Genomic DNA, 12,801 nt, shown 5'->3' with positions numbered 1-12,801 from the left:
AAAGGTTTAAGAACCCATGTCTTATAACTATTCTCAGCAATACAATGATCCAAGGAAATCCCAAGGACTAATGATGAAGCATATTATCCACCTCCAAAGAAAGAACTGATTTTGACTGAACACAGACTGCAACATGCTATTTTTCCCTTTCTTTCATTTTTTTTCTTTTATTCAAGTTTTCTTATACAAAATGACCTATACATAATTGCATATGTACAACCCATATCTGATTGCTAACCACCTCAGGTAGGGAGGAGGGGAGGGATAAAATTTGGAACTCAAAACTATACATAAAATGTTTATTATTTTACAAAAAGAACCCATGTCATAGAGAGTTCCACTGGAAACTGAGAAATTAGATGACGTGTCCAGGGTCACACATCAAGTTATTTATTGTCACAGTCAGGGTTAGAATGCAAGCTCTCTCCAGGCATTATGCCATGTTGCCCCTGAAGGATGAAAAGAGTTAAAACTATAGGAGCTGAAAAGATTTTCCTTTGGAAGGAGAATCAGTCCCTTGCTGCATATTTTGGGGAAAACTGTTGTGGTAATATTCAACTGAAGAGTAGAGACAGATGGTTTGTGTCTTTACTTGTATCCAGATGAATATTGTTTTCCTTTATATTCAAAGTTGCTGATGAGGCATTTCCTTCCTAGGATGTAGATATGGATAAAACAGCTGACATCTAACTGCTAATGCATGCCTTTCTGGATTACTCTTGCCTGGTGCCTTTTGCAGCTGCATCCCATCTCCTCTATATTAACACAATAGTTGTGCTCATGATGAGCCTTCCCATCTTTGATCATCACAGTCTAGCATCATGTGTATGCCACTGTCATATGGCACCAAATATCCATCACTTCCAATGATGCTCCAGCATGTCCTTGAAGAGATTCATTTCCCAGCCCACTCTCCTTCAGATAATCACACAGCAATGGTTAATGCATAGTGGTAATGTCTATCCTCATCAAGTGACCAATAACTGAGTATAAATAGACAAAGCTTGCAAAGAAAAAAGGCTTTATTTCCAAATAGCTCCTGTGCCATTTCATTTATAAAAGTGGGTCAGAAGAGTCTCTATAAGAAGACTAGTTCTGGTGCAGCTAGGTGGTGTAGTAGATAAAGTACTGGTCAGGACCCAAATTCAAATCCAGCCTCAGACACTTACTGTGTGACCCTAGGCAATTTACTTGGCTCCAAATGCCTTAAAAAGAAGTAAAAAGAAATCTAGTTCTTAAAACCAAATCATGAAATGGGCAGGAATTGTGTTTCTAATGCTCAAATTAGGCTAACTAGGCAAACTAACTCAAGAGATATTGAGGAGCTCTGGTTTTTTTTTTTCTTTTCTTGTTCTCTCCTTCTCTGCCTCAGTAGGCTAGTGTAGACCATTTTCTGGTCCCAGCCCCAGGTGACACATATCAAGAGGTGAAAGTGACATAGAAAGAGACAGCTAGAGATGCACTAGATAGAGTACTGGGGCTAAAGTCAGGAAGACGTGTTCAAATCTATCCTCAGACACTTGTTACTTGTGTGACTCTGGCCAAGCCACTTAACCTCTCTTTGCCTCAGTTTTTCTACTATAAAATGAAGATAATAAAAGCACCTACCTCTGAGGGATATTGTGAGGGTCAAGTTAGATATTTTGAAAAGCTCTTAATATAATGCCTGGCATGTAGTAGGTGCTTTATAAATGCTTATTCCCTTCCCACCCACACCATCCCTAGGAAACCAGATAATGAATGGCGAAGTGATGTGATCTTGTTCCTATGACAAGAACATAATTCTGAACTTTTTTTCTACACCAAGAGGAGATGGTGCAGAATTTTCTTCACTTTTGATGTATTTTGAAAAGAGCCATACTTATATGTCTATGTGAGAATTTTACACGGCTAAGGAAAGCCCAAGAACACCAGAGGGGAAAGGTGAGATACATGACATATCAGAAAAGGGAAAGCATCCTCTCTTCTCCGAATTCAATATCATCTAGGGATGACCCCCTCGGGACATGTCTACTTTGTGGTTCTTCACTATGATATTTTCTGGGTTAGCCTGCTAACTCACAGAGGTTTAAGTGATTAGAAAAAAATCTTAGGGTTTCTTGGCTAGTATTTCATTGTACCGCTGTCATTGCTGATGTTAATCATTAGCCGATCTTTCAGTAATAATACATAAACTAGAAACATTTGGATCTTGGAGTATTTTCTTGGGGAAAACTTCCTTTCAACTTGAGACAGCATGGAAGGAAATGTCATCAGGTGCAGAGCACCCCAGAAGTTCTCTGGGGACATCAAGGAACCTTCTCCTTGAGAAACTAAACCAGAGGACAGATAATGCCTAGAGAGATAAGGGGAACCAAATCAAACTGAGCTAGCTTTGGATTCCCACCCTTCATTCTGGTCTCCCTTACCCTGGGGAGATAAATTTGGGTGTGGCTGCGGCCTTTGTGTCCTGAAGAGTGATCCATAGCCACCCCTCACCCAATTCCTCTAGTCACTGCCAGTGGGGGATGGTCCTCCCTCACTAAAAGAACTTTCTACAGGCAGATGGTCCACCCCATCAGTCCTCTATAAAAGTACCTTCCAGTCTCCTGTTCGAGGAGATTGGTACCTCTGAGCCACGTGCTTTGTGCCTATCTCCCCATGAGAAGTCCAAGGATTTCTTTCACGGTTTCCCTCCCCCCACCCTTCCCTTCCCTTGCTCCTAAATAAACTACCACCTTATTCTAACTACTTTTGTGTGCAAGAGGGTGTAATTCTTTAAAGAGGAATTCCTAAGAACCCCAACCCCAAAACCCATACCCCATTTCCCCTTTACAGAAGGAAGGAAGGATCCAATCATTTATTAAGGGCCTGCTATATACCAAGCTCTGTGCTAAGCACTTTACTAATAGTATCTCATTTATTCTTCCACAAGAATCTTGGGAAGCATCATTACTATTATCCCCATTTTACAGGTGAGAAAACTTAGGCAAACAGAGGTTAAGAGACTTGTCAGAATCACACAGCCTGTAAGTGTCTGAGACCAAATTTGAACTCTGTTGTTCATGACCCCATTTGGGGTTTTCTGGGCAGAGATACTGGAGTAGTTTGCCATTTCCTTCTCCAGCTCATTTTATAGAGGAGGAAACTGAAGGAAACAGGGTTAAGTGACTTGCCCAGGGACACACAGCTAGTAAGTGTCTGAGGTCAGATTTGAACTCAGGAAGATGAATCTTCCTGATTCTAGATGGCAGTCTATTTACTACATCACCCAGATGTCCCTCTTAATTCCAGGGCCAGTGCTTATTTAATATGACATCCAACTGTCTCCCCAAAACCAAAGGGGTTGCCCCAGGCAGTTAGGTGGGGCAGTGGGTAGAGTGCTCAAGGTTTTTGTGAGGATCAAATGAGAGAATAATTGTAAAGGACTTAGCACGCCCAGCAAATAGTAAACACTATATAAATGTTAGTTGTTATTATTAGATCCCAAAGGTCCTTGCTGGCATTAGATCCTAGGACTTCTGTAGGGATTGCATAATTATCAATCATAATAAACGTTTGCTCACTCTCTAAAGGCATCCAGATCTCACTCTTGATGGTATGCACTTCTAGAAAACTGACAGTCATTGATGAGAAAATTGTGGCTGTACAAAAAGGTGAAAATGTATTAGATATAATTAATTATAGAGGAAGTGAAACTAAATTCCCTTCATAATTTTAATCACCTAGACACAGACCCTTTTCCCTCTGTATGTAGATAAGAAAGGAAAGAAAGGGGAAAATATGGCCTGTTCTTCTTCTTCTTCTTTTTGCTTAAGGTGCATTGATATAACCCTGATCACCCATTCTTTGGGAGGGTGTGGGAGCTTTCATTATTATGACCGGCCTATTTAATTTTCCACAAGACAAAGAACTCCACAATTCCTCAGAAAGCCCAGATCATCATCACTCTGAGCCTTAAATAGAAGTTCAAACATTGTTCTCCCTCCAAGGGAACACAAGGGGAATGAAAAGTCTACAGAGCCCATAATGAGAAATACATTTGCATTTAAGCCTGGCATCTTTGCCAATAAGGAGATAGGATGAATGAACAAAGGAAGCTGCCTTCATCTAAGCATGATGTGTTCAAAAACTCAAAATAAAAAAGCATTTCGAAAGGGCACAGCTGCTTTTTCGAGCTCGCCTGGCATTGTATGTACTGTTCTGATTGTTCCAAGCTTGTCCCTTATGTGAGTAAAGGATTCTGAATGCAATCCTCTTTTTTGTGTCTTATGATACAGTGATACTTGGAAATTGTAGGGAATTCCTCAGGTCAGTGGTTCTCAGAAATTTATGCAGTGATAGAAGCCTCTAACTTTAAATATTCCTATAGAACCCTTGCAGTAAAAATAAATTATTATTATCATTAAGAGTAACAACAACAACAACAACAACATCATCATCATCATCATCATCATCATCATCATCATCATAATAATAATAATAATAATCTGTTTCTCCACCTCTTTCCCCATCTTCCATTCTTCCCTCCTCCCTTCTCCCTCTGTCTTTCTTTCTTGGCTACTGGTAGTACCAGATACCATAAGGCTGACTTTTTTTTTTTACTGTATTTAAATATTTATTTACTGTATTTATCCCTTTAGAGGAGGAATAGGGTGAAAGAAGATAGATAATAGAGTAAATATCATGGGGAAGGAAATAGGATGGAGGGAAACAGTTAACAATAGTGACTGGGAAAAAGAGAAAAGGAAAAATACTGTACAAAAAATATCTATAGCAACTCTTCACGGTGGCTAAGAATTGGAAATCGAAGAAATGCCCATCAATTGGGGAATGACTAAACAAGCTGTGTTATATGATTGTAATGGAATATTATTATGCTATAAGAAATGACAAGCAGGATGATTTCAGAAAAAACATGGAAAGACTCATATGAACTGATGTAAAGTGAAGTGAGCAGAACCAGGAGAACATTGTGAACAGTGATAGCATTATTGTTCTATGAGCAACTGTGAATAGCAACAACTCTCAGCAATACAATGATCCAAGATAATCCCAAAGGACTAATGATGAGGCATACTATCCACCTCCAGAGAAAGAACTGATGTTGATTGAGCACAGACTGAAGCATGCTGTTTTGTGCTTTCTTCTTTTTTTTAACTTCATTTTGTATAAAATAATTAATATGGTAATGTTTTATATAATTGCAAATGTATAACCTATATCTGGTTGCTTGCTGCCTCAAGGAGAAGGGAGGGTAAGGAGGGAGGAAACAAGAGAGGGCTAGAATTTGGAACTCAAAACTTTAAAGAAATACTGTATTTTATATTTTTAAGACTGATTAAAAACATTTTCCAATCAATTTTATTCTATATAGCTAGCAATATTGAATAGCAGCTTATTTAATCAGAAAGATATGGCTATTGGCTGTGTTTTGATTATTTCCAGGAATCATAATGATTGTGCTAAGTCAGCCAGTAAGGTGAAAACCCAACAGTTTTCATTTCCCATTAATTTACATAGATGATAAGATATATAAAGAGTTATCCCTCTGAGGCAGGAAAACCTAGGCTCAAGCCTTGATATTATTGAAGAATGTTACTCTTATGACCCTGATCAAATCACTTTTCTTTTCTTCAGTTTCCTAATCTATAATGTGAGGATAAATTTAGCACCTACCTGGTGAGATTGTCATGAGCATCCATTGAGGAAATGCAGTGCTTTGTAAACTTCAATCTTATGTAAATATTAGCTATTATTGTCATTATTATTGCCTTTAAGTAACTTGCTAAGACTATACTTTTTTTTTTATTTTTTTTTTCTTTTCTTTTTTTTTATGAGATATTTTATTTTTTCCATTACATGTAAAGATAGTTCTCAACTTTTGTTTATACATGTTTTACAATTTCAGATTTTTCTCCCTCCCTCCCCTCCCTCTCCCCTCCCCTAGACAGCAGGTAATCTGATATAGGTTATATCTATATATCTCTATACATATACATATAGATATATATATATACACACACATATATATACACATAATAACATTAATCCTATTTCTGCATTAATCCTGTTACAAGAGAAAGAATCAGAGCAGTGATGCAAAACCTCAAAATAGAAAAAAAAAAACAGCACCCAAAACAAAAGAAATAATATGGTTCAATCAGCATCTATACTCCACAGTTCTTTCTTTCTTTTTTTTTCTTGGATTTGGAGATCCTCTTCTATCATGAGTTCCCTGGAACTCTTCTGTACCATTGCATTGGTGAGAAGAATATAGTCCATCACAGTAGGTCAACACTCAATGTTGATGATACTGTGTACAGTGTTCTTCTGGTTCTGCTCATCTCACTCATCATCAGCTCACGTAAAACCCTCCAGGTTTCTCTGAACTCTTCCTGCTCATCATTTCTTACAGCACAATAGTATTCCATTGTATTCATTTACCACAACTTGTCCAGCCATTCCCCAATTGATGGGCACCCCCTCAACTTCCAATTCCTTGCTACCACGTAAAGAGCAGCTATAAATATTTTTGTACATGTGGGTCCCTTTCCCCCTTCCATGATTTCTTTGGGCAAAAGACCTAAAAGTGGGATTGCTGGGTCAAAGGGTATGCACAGCTTTATTGCCCTTTGGGCATAATTCCAAATTGCTCTCCAGAATGGTTGGATCAGCTCACAGCTCCACCAACAATGCATTAGTGTTCCAATTTTCCCACAGCCTCTCCAACATTTATTATCTTCCTTTTTTGTCATTTTAGCCAATCTGATAGGTGTCAGGTGGTACCTCAGAGTTGTTTTAATTTGCATCTCTCTAATCATTAGAGATTTAGAGCATTTTTTCATATGGGAATAGATAGCTTTGGTTTCTTCATCAGAAAACTGCCTGTTCATATCCTTTGACCATTTCTCAATTGGGGAGTGACTTGGATTCTTATAAATTTGATTTAATTCCCTATATATTTTAGAGATGAGGCCTTTATCAGAAGCACTGGCCTCAAAAATTGTTTCCCAGCTTTCTGCCTCCCTTCCAATTTTGGATGCATTGCTTCTGTTTGTACAAAAATTTTTTAATTTAATATAATCAAAATCATCCACTTTGCATTTTATAATATACTCTATCTCATGTTTGGTCAAAAACTGTTCTCCTTTCCAAAGATCTGATAGGTACACTATTCCTTTCTCTCCTAATTTACCTATGGTATCACCTCTTATGTCTAAATCATGTATCCATTTTGACCTTATTTTAGTATAAGGTGTAAGATGTTGGTCTAAGCCTAATTTCTGCCATACTATCTTCCAGTTTTCCCAGCAGTTTTTGTCAAATACTGAGTTCCTATCCCAGAAGCTGGAGTCTTTGGGTTTATCAAACACTACATTACTAGTGTCATTTACTACTGCATTTCCTGAGCCTAGCCTTTCCATTGATCTACCACTCTATTTTTTAGCCAGTACCAGATAGTTTTGATGACTGCTGCTTTATAGTAAAGCTCCAGGTTTGGTACCGCTAACCCACCTTCCTGTGAATTTTTTTTCATTATTTCCCTGGATATTCTTGATTTTTTGTTTTTCCAGATGAATTTTGTTATTATTTTTTCTAGCTGTATAAAATAATTTTTAGGTAGCCTGATTGGTATGGCACTGAATAAGTAAATTAATTTAGGCAGTATTGTCATTTTTACTATATTAGCTCTGCCTATCCATGAGCAATTGATATCTTTCCAATTATTTAGATCTGATTTGATTTGTGTGAAGAGTGTTTGGTAGTTGGGTTCATAGAGTTCCTGGGTTTGTCTTGGCAAGTAGACTCCCAAGTATTTTATATTACCTACCGTTACTTTAAATGGAATTTTTCTTTCTATCTCTTGCTGCTGGACTTTGTTGGTCATGTATAGAAATGCTGATGATTTATGTGGATTTATTTTATATCCTGCTACTTTGCTAAAGTTGTTAATTGTTTCAAGTAATTTTTGACTTGATTCTCGAGGATTCCTTAAGTATACCATCATATCATCTGCAAAGAGTGATAGTTTTGTTTCCTCCTTGCCTATTCTAATTCCTTTAATTCCTTTCTCTTCTCTGATTGCTAAAGCTAACATTTCTAGAACAATATTAAATAATAGGGGTGATAATGGACATCCCTGTTTCACCCCTGATCTTATTGGGAAGGCCTCTAATTTATCTCCATTGCATATAATACTTGCTGATGGCTTTAGGTAGATACTGTTTATTATTCTAAGGAAAGCTCCCCCTATTCCTAAACTCTCTAGTGTTTTTATTAGGAATGGGGGCTGTACTTTGTCAAAAGCTTTCTCTGCATCTATTGAGATAATCATATGATTTTGGTTGGTTTTCTTATTGATGTGGTTGATTATGTTAATAGTTTTCCTAATGTTGAACCAGCCCTGCATTCCTGGTATAAATCCCACCTGGTCATAGTGTATTATCCTGGTGATCACTTGCTGTAATCTCCTTGCTAATATCTTATTTAAGATTTTAGCATCAATATTCATTAGGGAAATTGCTCTATAATTTTCTTTCTCTGTTTTTGCTTTGCCTGGTTTTGGTATCACCACCATATTTGTGTCATAAAACGAATTTGGTAGAACTCCTTCTTCACCTATTTTTCCAAATAATTTGTATAATATTGGAATTAATTGTTCTTTAAATGTTTGGTAAAATTCACCCGTAAACCCATCTGGCCCTGGGGATTTTTTCTTAGGGAGTTCATTAATAGCTTGTTCAATTTCTTTTTCTAATATGGGTTTATTTAAGGATTTTATTTCCTCTTCAGTTAACCTGGGCAGTTTGTATTTTTGTAAATATTCATCCATTTCATTTAGATTGTCAAATTTATTGGCATACAGTTGGGCAAAATATTTCCTAATTATTGCTTTAATTTCCACTTCATTGGTGGTAACATCACCCTTTTCATTTTTGATACTAGTAATTTGGTTTTCTTCTTTCTTTTTTTAAATCAAATTAACCAATATTTTATCTATTTTATTGGTTTTTTCATAAAACCAGCTCTTAGTTTTATTGATTAATTCTATAGTTTTTTTGCTTTCAATCTTATTGATTTCTCCTTTAATTTTCAGGATCTCTAATTTAGTGTCTAATTGGGGATTTCTAATTTGTTCTTTTTCTAGCTTTTTAAGTTGCATGCCCAATTCATTAATCTCCTCTTTCTCTTTCTTATTCATGTAAGCATTTAGAGCTATAAATTTTCCCCTAAGCACTGCTTTGGCTGCATCCCATAGATTTTGGTATGTTGTCTCATTATTGTCATTCTCTTGGATAAAGTTATTGATTGTTTCTATGATTTCTTGTTTGGCCCAATCATTCTTTAGAATGAAATTATTTAGTTTCCAATTGATTTTCATTCTACTTTTCCCTGGCTCTTTCTTACATGTAATTTTTATTGCATCATGATCTGAGAAGGATGCATTTACTATTTCTGCCTTTCTACATTTGACTATGATGTTTTTGTGCCCTAACACATGGTCAATTTTTGAAAATGTGCCATGTACTGCTGAGAAAAAGGTATATTCCTTTCTATCCCCATTCAATTTTCTCCAGACATCTATCATGTCTAACTTTTCTAGTAATCTATTCACCTCTTTCACTTCTTTCTTATTTATTTTTTTGCTAGATTTATCTAATTCTGAGAGGGGGAGATTCAGATCCCCCACTAGTATAGTATTACTATCTAATTCCTCTTGTAACTCATTTAACTTCTCCTCTAAGAACTTGAATGCTATACCACTTGGCGCATACATATTCAATATTGATATTACTTCATTATCTATAGTACCTTTAAGTAAGATGTAATTTCCTTCCTTATCTCTTTTAATGAGATCTATTTTTGCCTGCACTTTGTCTGAGATAAGGATTGCTACCCCTGCCTTTTTTACTTTAGCTGAGGCATAATATATTCTGCTCCAGCCTTTTACCTTTACTCTGTGTGTATCTCTCTGCTTCAAATGTGTTTCTTGTAAACAGCATATTGTAGGGTTCTGGTTTTTAATCCACTCTGCAATTCGCTTCCGTTTTATAGCAGAGTTCATCCCATTCACATTCACAGTTATTATTACTGACTGTCTATTCCCCTCCATTCTATTTACCCCCTTTGTACTTTTCCCCCCTTCTTTCACCCTATTCCTCCTCACCGACGTTTTACTTCTTACCCCTGCCTCCCCCAATCTGCCCTCCCTTTTTATCACCCCCCCTCTCTTTTCTTTACCCTTTTCTCCCTTGCTTTTGTCCTCCCTTCTATCAGTCCCCCCCTTTCCCTTCCCCTTTTGTTTCCCTAAAGAATGAGTTAAGTTTCTTTATCCCAATGAACGTATATGTTATTCCCTCTTTGAGTCAAATCCAATGAGAATAGGGTTGAAACCATGTTCCCCCCTCCTTTCTTTCCCTCTATTATAATAGGTTTTTTCCACCTCTTCATATGATATAATTCATCCCATTCCACCTCCCCTTTCCTCTCCTCCCCATAGACTCCCTTTTTATCCCCTTAATTCTTTTGTATCATCACATCAAAGACAATTTATATTTATACCCTCTATATAAAGTCCTTCTCTCTGCCCAAATACATTTACAGTTCTTAAGAGTTATGAGTATTATCTTCCTGTGTAGGGATATAAACAGTTTAACCTAATAAGGTAACTTTTTTTTTCCCCTCTGTTTACCTTTTTAAACTTCTCTTGAGTCTTGTATGTTGAGATCAAATTTTCTATTCAGTTCTGGTCTTTTCACCAGGAAAGATTGAAAGTCCCCAATGTCATTAAATGTCCATCTTTTCCCCTGAAAGAAAATGCACATTTTTGCTGGGTAATAGATTCTCGGCTGCAATCCAATCTCCTTTGCCTTCCGGAATATCATATTCCAAGCCTTGCGGTCCTTTAATGTTGAAGCTGCCAGGTCCTGAGCAATCCTGACTGTGGCTCCATGATATTTAAATTGCTTCTTTCTGGCTGCTTGGAGTATTTTCTCCTTCACCTGATAATTCTGGAATTTGGCTACAATATTCCTTGGAGTTTTCCTTTTGGGGTCTCTTTCAGGAGGTGATCGATGGATTCTTTCAATGATGATTTTATCCTCTGATTCTATGATATCAGGGCAGTTCTCCTTAATAATTTCCTGGAATATGGTATCTAGATTCTTTTTCTGGTCATGGCTTTCAGGCAGTCCAATGATTCTCAAATTGTCTCTCCTCGATCTGTTTTCCAGATCAGTTGTCTTTCCAATGAGGTATTTCACATTTTCTTCTATTTTTTCATTTTTTTTATTCTGCTTGACTGATTCTTGGTGTCTCATGGATTCCTTATCTTCCAACTGTCCCACTTTAATTTTTAAGGCATTGTTTTCTTCAGTGAGATTATGCACCTTTTTTTCCATTTGGCTAAGTGAATTTTTTAAGGTATTGTTTTCTTCAGTGAAATTATGCACCTTTTTTTCCATTTGGCTAAGTGAATTTTTTAAGGTATTGTTTTCTTCAGTGAGATTATGCAGCTTTTTTTCCATTTGGCCAAATGAATTTTTTACGGCTTTGTTTTCTTCAGCTTCCTTTTCTAAGCTGCTGATTCTTTTTTCATAGTTTTCTTGTTTTGCTTTCATTTCTCTCCCCATTTTTTCTTCTACCTCTTGCAATTGATTTTTAAAATCCTTTTTGAGCTCTTCCAGGAAGGCTTTTTGTTCTTGTGACCAATTCACCTTCCCTTGTGAGGCTTCAGATGTAGACAATTTGAGGCTATTGTCCTCATCTGAGTTTGTGTTGGCTTCTTCCCTATTGATACAGAAGCTCTCAATGGAGAGGGCTCTTTTTTGCTTCTTACTCATTATTGCAGCTTATTTATTTATTCTTTAAGTTGAGGTCTGCTCTGGGGGCACCAGGGTCCCTGTTTTGGGCTTCTTGTGCAGGTGTATAGGTGCTGTGTGACCGGGCTTTTACTCTGAGGCCTTTATGGTGTGTGGAGATCCCCCGCCCTGCACTTCCTGTATGATTGTGCTCGGCCAGCCAGGCGCCAGACCCCGGCGTCTGATCCCGCCGTTCGTGGCCCTCTCGGCTGGTGCAGGTAAGTTTTTCCACTGTCCTTCTTGGCCACCAGATTTTTGAACCAGGTTCCGGGAGCCTCAGTTGTTCGGCTGTGGCCCGCAGCTCCTGCTGACTTGCCCCGACCCCCTCGGCGCTGGGTTGCTGCCCTGCGCTGGGCCTCCCTTTTGCCCGAGTCAGACCGACTTTTCCTGAAGTCTTCTAAATTATCTCTGGTTGGAGGACTGTGTCTCTCTGTCTCTTTGCAGGTTTTGTAGTTTCAGAATCCGTCCAGAGGCTTGATTTAATGTTCGTTTTGAGGGAACAGAAGGAGAGCTCAGGCAGCTTGCTGCTTCCTCTCCGCCATCTTGGCTCCGCCCCCCAAGACTATACTTTTTAAAAAATAAACATTTAAATTTAAAATTTTAAGTTCCAAATTCTAGCCCTCCTTCCCTTGCCAACTCCTCTTTGAGGTAGTAAGCAATCAGATATAGGTTATACATGTGCAATTATGTAAAACATCACCATACTAGTTATTTTGTATAAGAAAACTTGAATAAAAAACAATGAAAGAGAGGCAGCTAGGTGGTGTAGTGGATAGAGCACTGGCCCTGGATTCAGGAGGACCCGAGTTCAAATCTGGCCTCAGACACTTGACACTTACTAGCTGTGTGACCCTGGGCAAGTCAATTAAGCCCAATTGCCTCACCAAAAAATAAAAACAATGAAAGAAAGAAAGTGAAAAATAGCATGTTTCAGTCTGTGTTCAGTCAATATCATGGA

General features: G+C 37.6%; 1 protein-coding gene across 1 annotated transcript in view; it reads right to left on the bottom strand.

Annotated features, from left to right (window-relative positions):
• The window catches only part of GABRB3 (gamma-aminobutyric acid type A receptor subunit beta3), a 276,919-nt gene that overhangs the window by 121,560 nt on the left and 142,558 nt on the right, over positions 1–12,801 (bottom strand). The gene's annotated exons all lie outside the window — the stretch shown is intronic.

The sequence above is a fragment of the Dromiciops gliroides genome, chromosome 3 (assembly GCF_019393635.1).
Source record: "Dromiciops gliroides isolate mDroGli1 chromosome 3, mDroGli1.pri, whole genome shotgun sequence".
NCBI lineage: Eukaryota > Metazoa > Chordata > Mammalia > Microbiotheria > Microbiotheriidae > Dromiciops > Dromiciops gliroides.
This window is presented reverse-complemented; position numbering and strand designations above follow the sequence as displayed.